The sequence below is a fragment of the Zonotrichia leucophrys genome, chromosome 14 (genome assembly GCF_028769735.1).
Source record: "Zonotrichia leucophrys gambelii isolate GWCS_2022_RI chromosome 14, RI_Zleu_2.0, whole genome shotgun sequence".
In the NCBI taxonomy this organism is placed as follows: Eukaryota; Metazoa; Chordata; class Aves; order Passeriformes; family Passerellidae; genus Zonotrichia; species Zonotrichia leucophrys.
In genome coordinates, this window is record NC_088184.1 from 8,785,435 (window position 1) to 8,793,278 (window position 7,844).

Sequence of the window (7,844 nt, forward strand, 5' to 3'; positions counted from 1 at the left end):
TTTCTACAATAGAAGCATATGTTTCCTCAGAGCTAGAATTGCCTCCAGGGCACAGTTCAGGTAGCTGCTCCTGTGATGGGGAGAGCTGATTGTAGTGAGAATCTTCTCCCCTCTCCCCATCTGGAGCTCTCAGTGGAGCCTCACAGGAGGCTCTGATGCACGTGACAGGTTTCTGTGTTGTAAGAGGAGGAAAACTGGGAAATTTGTTCACATTCGCTAATGGTTCCCTCTCTCCTGCCCTGCAAATGGAGAGGCCACAGAAAGTAAATCTGCTCCTCATACCTCAGCTGGCTGAAGTGAAGCTTCTTAAGGAACTTTTCTGCCTTGCTGCACCAGGAGCTTCTAAAGCAGGATGAACTGGATTTCCACATCTGATTACTTTTACTTCACTGAAGTAAAATTAGTGAAATACTTTGTTATATATCAGAAGTAAGGGCCCAAAGTAAAGATGAAGATTGCTCTTGTGTTCTGTGTGTAAATTGTATTTGGAGGGGTTTTTGCCCTTCAAACAACTTCAAACCACTTTTGGCTTAAATGAAATTAATTTGGTTGTTCTGCTTTCTGAATTCTGCAGTAACAGAACCCTAGACAGAAATGTCAATAAAGCCAATTCAAAACTAACCACAATGCTTACTTCTATTTATAGGTATTTATTTTTAAGCTTCTCGCTCTTTTCTAAAGGACTGACATTTATGTGTAACATCAGGGCCATGGTGAGGAGGGCACTGCTCTGCTGCTGAATTAACAGATGCCTCTGGAACCTTGAGGAGAGCAGTTCCTGAAGCTCATCTCCTAAACAGCCCCATGCTTAGACAGTGAATGATGTTTATTCTTTTCCTAAGAGCAGTTTATTTTTATCATGACATGCTACATAACAATAGCAGGTGGATGTACTTCACTTCAGAATTCCAGAGGCACTTGAACTTGGTTAGCTTTCTTTTACTTTTTTCTGAGGAAATGAGCCTTCCTAAAGAGCTAGAAAGTGATTCTGGGGGCAGGAGGATGGAGTGCCAAGTTAGTCACACACACCCCCATGCACTGGTGACTTCAAGAGACAAATGCCATTTGCTGAGGGAGTTGGGAAGAGCCAAATGCTGAGTTGTTGCAATACACTGGTGTGATTAACCTGCCTGGAAGATAGCAAAGGTGGAACTGGAGGGGCAATGGTGGAGTGTGTAAATGGATAGGGAGAGGCTGTGTGAGGGTCTCTCAAAGGAAGAGGTGTTGTTTGGCCAAAAATATGTGTGTTGATATTTTAATACAGTTACAAGAGGCCAGGGACATTGGGAAGATAAATGTTTTAGGACCTAATCAAAGCTTACCTTGCAGGAATTAAACAGAGCTGCTACAGAGAAAATGTTGCCTATAGGAAGGACAAGTCTTAGATTATACCTTATTAGATGTATGTAATTTTGCTGCAATGAAACCCTTTTCTTCAAAGCAATATTTTCATTTTTCTGTACTGTTAGGATGCAGGATAATTTAGCCAAATTGTACCCCTTTTGAGTTAAAGAACTGTCCGTATCAATAACATTCTGCAGGTCTCTCCAGACTTGGAAGGTGAGGGAGACCTTTCTGTGTTCTCATAAAAGCTGTTAAAGTAAAAAAAGGTGATTATGCAAGTTCTTTACTAGAGTCTCCTCAGTGCCTATGCATTGGCAGGCTTCAGTTTTATGAGAGAATAGTGAAGATTTATTAATTTTTAAGGTCAGAAGTGTTTCTTGTTGCCAGGGAAGGTTGTGGGTGCAGCTGCAGGTGCATAGCCTGCACCCTCAGGTTCCACAGCTTCATGGATTTCTCTTCATCTCCTCTTCCTCTGGCCTCCAATCTCCTTGGAGACACCATGAAGGTTACAACAGGTCTCAAACACTGTGTATAATGGAGCTTTGCCTATGTGAACCTACTGAAAACAACTTTAAAGCTTTTAAACACCAATTATTTCCTTCTAGAATTAAATGTTTATTCCCTGAACTCCCTTTTAGGTTTCAGCTGACAAATCTCATTGTAATTAATTTGAACTCTATTGTGAGTACATTTTCCCAGGGAACAGAAAGCAGATGTGATAAATGCCTGAACATGAGATTTAACCTAACATCTGTTGTTTTAAAGAAGGGTTACAAAACAAACTGTGTTTTGTTTGTGTTTAATTGGTAGATGATACACCTGATTTTCCATTGTACATTTTCAGGTTACATTGAAAACATCTGATAGAAATGTGCACTGAGATAAACTAACTTAACCTGTCCAGCTTGCAGTGGTTATGACAAATTAGTGCTGCTTTTGCAATAGTCAGCATATAGGTGGTGTTTCAGATAAAATGAATCTGTTACACACAATAGAAGTCAAACCCTTTCTGGAAGACAAGAAACTGAAAAGGATCCATCAGGACCTTGCATGATGTAATTGTGTGATGCTTAACTATGAAATTACTGGGCTAATTCATATCTTTAACATAAGCATATGCTTAAATCCTTCGCTGGATTTAGACACAAATAAATTAGAATTAAAGTGTAACTACTCGACAAATATTTTGGAAGGTGGAGGCTAATTTATCCTCTCCCCAAGGTGAAAAGAAAGCACATGAGATTCATGTCACAGACTCTATGTTTCTTCTACTGTCATTTTAAAAAGTTGGATTAGAAAGTAATCAAATGTTCAAGTTTGCTTGGGCTGGAAATTCCCAGTGGTTTAACAGCAGAAATGTTGTGGCATGCACAGAGCTCACAGTGGAAGGCTGACAAATGGAGGTGACACTTCCTTACCCCATTACTGAGCAGAAATCAACTCCAGCCTGTGAATATCAAGAAGGGTGAAAACAGTTAAGATTATCTCTTATTTTAAAATCATTGTACCGATAATTTTTACTAATTATTGAAAAAAATGTATTATTACAACATTTCAGTGCATTACTATTTGCCATGCCAAATCTCATCAGGCCTCATTTCAGGATCAAGTCACAAAGTTAGGTTCTCTGTTCTGCAGTTTAGGGTTTCCTATGCAAATGCCACGTTTGGCTGGTGTGATTAAAACCTCCCTGCACATCTCAAAATAAGCTACACAATTTAGATTTGGAGCTTTTCTTTAAGAAAATCCATAATCCTCCCCATATTTACTTGTTGGGGCTTTTGTGCTTTTGTAGTGCAGCGAGCCCCGGCCCCGTCAATGCTCCCGTTCATGGGGCTGGAGTGGCCCCTGTGTGGCACAGGCGTCACTGCCTGGTGACACAGCTCCCACAGAGTGTGGCTTGTCAGGGGGGTGGCTCTGGCACGGCCGTGCCTGTCACAGGCACGCACAGCAGCACCCCTGCAGCCCTGCAAGCCCTGCAGCGCTGCAGCTGCGCGGGTGCTGAGTCCTCTGAGCCTGTCCAATTCACAGGCAACCCCTGAGGAAGGGGAGAAAATGAAGCATCTGAATCCGTCCTATCAGAAGGCTAATTAACTACTTTATTATGCTGTATTATTCTATGTTATATTACACTATATTACATTAATCTAAACTGAATCTGCCAAGCACTCAACCCTGCACACCCTGCCCAGAATCTCGTGACTGTCAGCGCCAGTCCCAACACACTCACACACATTGACAGGCCCTGACAGGCCAATGAACACAACACCATCACTGTGGGGAAACAATCTCCATACTGCATTCTACTTTGGCACGAACACAGGCACAGCAAATGAGATAAGAATATTCTTGGGAAGAACCGTGCCTTGCTTTTCTCTGTGGAGAGAAATGTGGGGCTACACCCGCTGGCTGAGCGCAGCCTGGAAGGTCCTGCAGCATCACCTTCATTTCTGTGGGAAGGAACAGGAGGCACAGGGGAGTGAGGCTCTGAGGAAAACGAGCTGATGCAGACTCTGATTTTGTGGCCAATTAAATAGATTGCCAGGCCCCTTGTTAACTTCTGCCCATCCACCAAATGAGCAGCCAGCCTGAGCAGAATAAGATTACTTTCTCGTTTTACATAAAGCTTTCACATGCTATCCCCCCTGTTAATTAAGTAGATTAAAGGTTCTGGCTCCCTTGAACTCTGCTTTTCTTGTCTGATACACTTTGAATTAGATGTAACCATTATAAAATGATAGAAGAAAAGACTGAGTTTTTTCTCACTTTCTAGGTATTGTGGTTATTTTTAGGTACCACACTTAGCAGATACAGCAAAAATCCCTGCAGGGGGATGCTTTAAGTGGTTATAAAAGCCACTATTAATTTGGTTTTATTTCCTTGATATAAAAAAATCCTATTTTGACTTTCCAGCAAGAGTAATTTGTCTGTCAGTGGACACATATTTTCCTTCTTCAGGGTTGAACTTTTGGTGTTGTTATTGTTCTAGATAAAAAGAGTAACTGTTTAATCAAAAAGTAGTGCCATTAAAAATGTTAATGAGCTTTGTATCCAGTCTTATTCTCATGTAGTTCCACTGACTGTGCCATGATTTCTCTTGATTTACTTTGGCATAAGTGAGGCATAAGCAGAATCCGTCTCGGGTTAGCCACAGCTTTACTGTAATCCACGAGGTCAGTGAGAGCACCAAAGGAAGGAAGCTCTACATAATCAGAAATCAAATAACACAATCCCCCTACAGCTCAGCTCAGTGCTTGCTGCTGATGTCAAACACGTGTCCAAGCCACACCAGGGGCACCTCCAGCAGCTGCCCAGGGGAAGAGCAACAAGCCCAGTTGTGTGCCTGAGCCCTGGGACTAGGAATGGTTGTGATTAAATTCATGTCATTTTACAGGCAGGTGCAGTGCTCTGATATCTTTACGTTTATTCTGCAGTTCACCTGCCTCTGTCTGTGGCAGGAGGGAAAAAATGTTGGAACACATCATTGAAGAAAGGAAGGGAAAAAATAAGGGGGAAGAAAACAAACTGAAAAAATTGAACTTGTCAGTATGAGTAGGGAGAGGGATGTAACTGCAAACAACCTGATGTGGCTCAACTCAGCCGAGACCATGGAGCAATTCTCTGTGCAGCAGCAGAGCTGCAGTGAGCCAGGTGGGCACTGCTCCCATTAACTTCACTCAGATTGCTTCACTGAGTGGGATGAGCAGGATCTGGGTTTTAGAAAACTGCAGAGAATACTCTTGCAGGGTTCTCAGATATTTCCCCCTGTTTAAATTGGCTCAGCAGGCCTTGCAAAAATCCCTGTGGGTTTGAACAAAAAATTATTTGCAGTTTCCTAGAGGCCAACAACTGTTTCTCCTCTAATCAGATGTTGCCCTGAAGGGAGTTTTGGTCTCCCTGTGGATCAGGCATCAGTAATCTAAAGTTACTTAAGTGGGGCCAAATCCTGCTTGCTGGCATGTTTTAAAGAGGGTTAGTAGTTTCTTTTACATCCAAGCCCACAAAGGCTCTGGATGATATACAGTGTGTGGTAAGATTACATGGTAAAAGTTTCTGTCCTTGATGATATTAGAGTTTGGGCACACTTTTGACAAAGACATACAGCTGTGATTTTCCTACCTTGAACTTGAAAGAGAAGTCAGGATTTAATTTTATGTCAGCACCCGGAGGCTCTTTATTTCTTGCCTTTGCTCTTTATTGCTCCCACTCTGCAAACACAGAAGTCTCCAATAATACAGCCCATGGAATCAGAAATGCAGGGTCATGCAGTGCTTGCTATTGGCCCCTGAAGTCCAACTTGGGCACTGCTATAAAAGCAGAGACTCCTCTGCCATTGACTCTTCTCTTCCACTGCTGCTGGCCTGGGAACACGAGAGCACTTACTGACCACAGAGCTTTGCTTCCAGACACTAAAGGAACAGTGTTTTCCAAAGGGGCCGCTGATCTTTGCCTGTGGAAGCTGCCAGTGGCCAGCAGCTCCAGTCTGAGGCCTCAGGCTGATCATCCTGCACATGCTCCTCGTGGTTGATATGCAAGGGCTTTGTCAGATCAATGGCAAAATTAAATTCCAGAGTCAGACTTGGCTTTAATACTTTTTAATAGATTTGAGTTTATGTGAGAAGGGAAAGGCAAATCATAGGAGGATTTCAACCCTTTCCTTTTTGTTTTCCTTTGTACCAGCCGGTGTCCTGGGCCAGCTGATGCAAGTGACCCCTGTTAATTTTGTTAATTGCTGTGCAGGCAGACTTTGATGGGGTTCTGTGCCAGCAAGGAGTAGCCTGTAGCTGTGGGTTGGATGCTGTTCCTTTAATTTTTATATAAGCCCACATATTTTCAAACTTCTCTTGCATGATATTGGTGGTAGATCTTAGAGTACATTTTGGATCAGACAGCTGAGTGTTTCCCCACTTTCAGGGATTTGTAGTGTTTTGTGATGGCTGCACAATGAAATAAGCACTTGTTTTGCAGTTTGAGGTAGCTAATGGATTTCAAAGCTCTTTGCTATTGTAATTTTTCTGCCTAATTGTTTTCTGTCTGTAACTGTATGCCTTCACTTCCAGGACTGACTCTTACATTGCCATGTATGAGATTGATGCAGATTCTGTTCACAAAATGACACAGTTCAATAGCAATCAGGGATGCAAACTGAGGAGGCAGAGGCTGCAAGATTATTTTCATCTGCCACTCGAAATGCAATTTCTAACCTGCTTCTGGAAAAATGACACCCCAGCCTGAGAAAGTGGGTAACCTGTCATTTTATGAGGCAATAATTTAAAACTGTTGGGTAGCTGATTAATGAAAGATACAGGCTGTACATAAGTCAAATTTCTGAGTCAGTTTTACAAAGGTAGATTTTGCACAGGCTCTCATTTATAACCAGTGTGGTTTTTGAAGTCCTTGATTTGGTGTGGCATGTGGGAAGGGACTTGTAGGTCAGCATCATGTCTAACATTAGGGGGGTATCTAGTTTCTGTAAATATTGATTTCTCGTTGAACAGGTTGACTTTAATTTGTTTTTAATTAGTAATGGCAGATGTTCAGCTGGGAGAACATCTAGGGATCATTATTCTAATAATGTCCTATTAGCTTTTAAACCTTCCTCTTCATGTAAATCTGTAATTAGAGTGCTGTCTCTATCTGCTGCATCCTACTACCAATTCTCTCTGTAAGCCAATACAGTAGGATGCCAAAAAGCTGCAGGGATTGTAAATTGTGTCTTATGACTCTGTGTTTTGGGTAATTGCACACTGAGGACAAAGCAGAATAAAGCAGAAGAGCTGCAGCTCCTCCCAGTCCATGGGAGGGATGTTCCCTTGGGTGCAGGATGCTGTGACAGCCAGGTGGAGGTGGAGCAGAGTTTGTGTGTGAGTCCCAGTGGCACAACCTGGGGCAGAGCAGCCCTTGGGGAGGCTGCTGTGTCCCCATCCCTGCCCAGGGGTGCTGGCTGTGTGCCCCAGGCAATCTGTGCTGGGATCTGAGGAGGCTCCCCCTCAGCTGGATCTTTGCCTTTGTGTGTGTTTGGGGGAAGGTTCCTCGTGTAGGTCCTTGTTTCCCTGCCTCTCCCATGTGCAGTCCCAGCACAGCAGCACTGACTGGGCACTCCTTGAAGAGATTTTTGTACCCACACAGCTCCTCCGGTTCCATTCCAGCCTCAAACTGACAGTGAATCACCAAACCAGCAGAAATCAGGGCAGGAGGTGTCCGTGAGTGTAAAATTTAGCTGGTTTGGTGGTTTCATCCATGTACCTTGTCTCTTACAAACAAACCCCATTTCATTCACTGTCCTCTGGGGGCATATTCACTGTTACCCATATTGATCCTTCCTCACAGATCCTTTGCATGTGTGGATCCCAAAGGAGAAGTTAATGTCCTTTTCTGCACATACTGCAAACTAGTTGTGCCAAGACCTTGTGAACTGCTTACAGAAACCTTGGCCTTCTGATGGCCTCCAGGGGATCAGGAGCAGATCCAGAGTCCCCTGCTCTCATCCCAGTGTATTA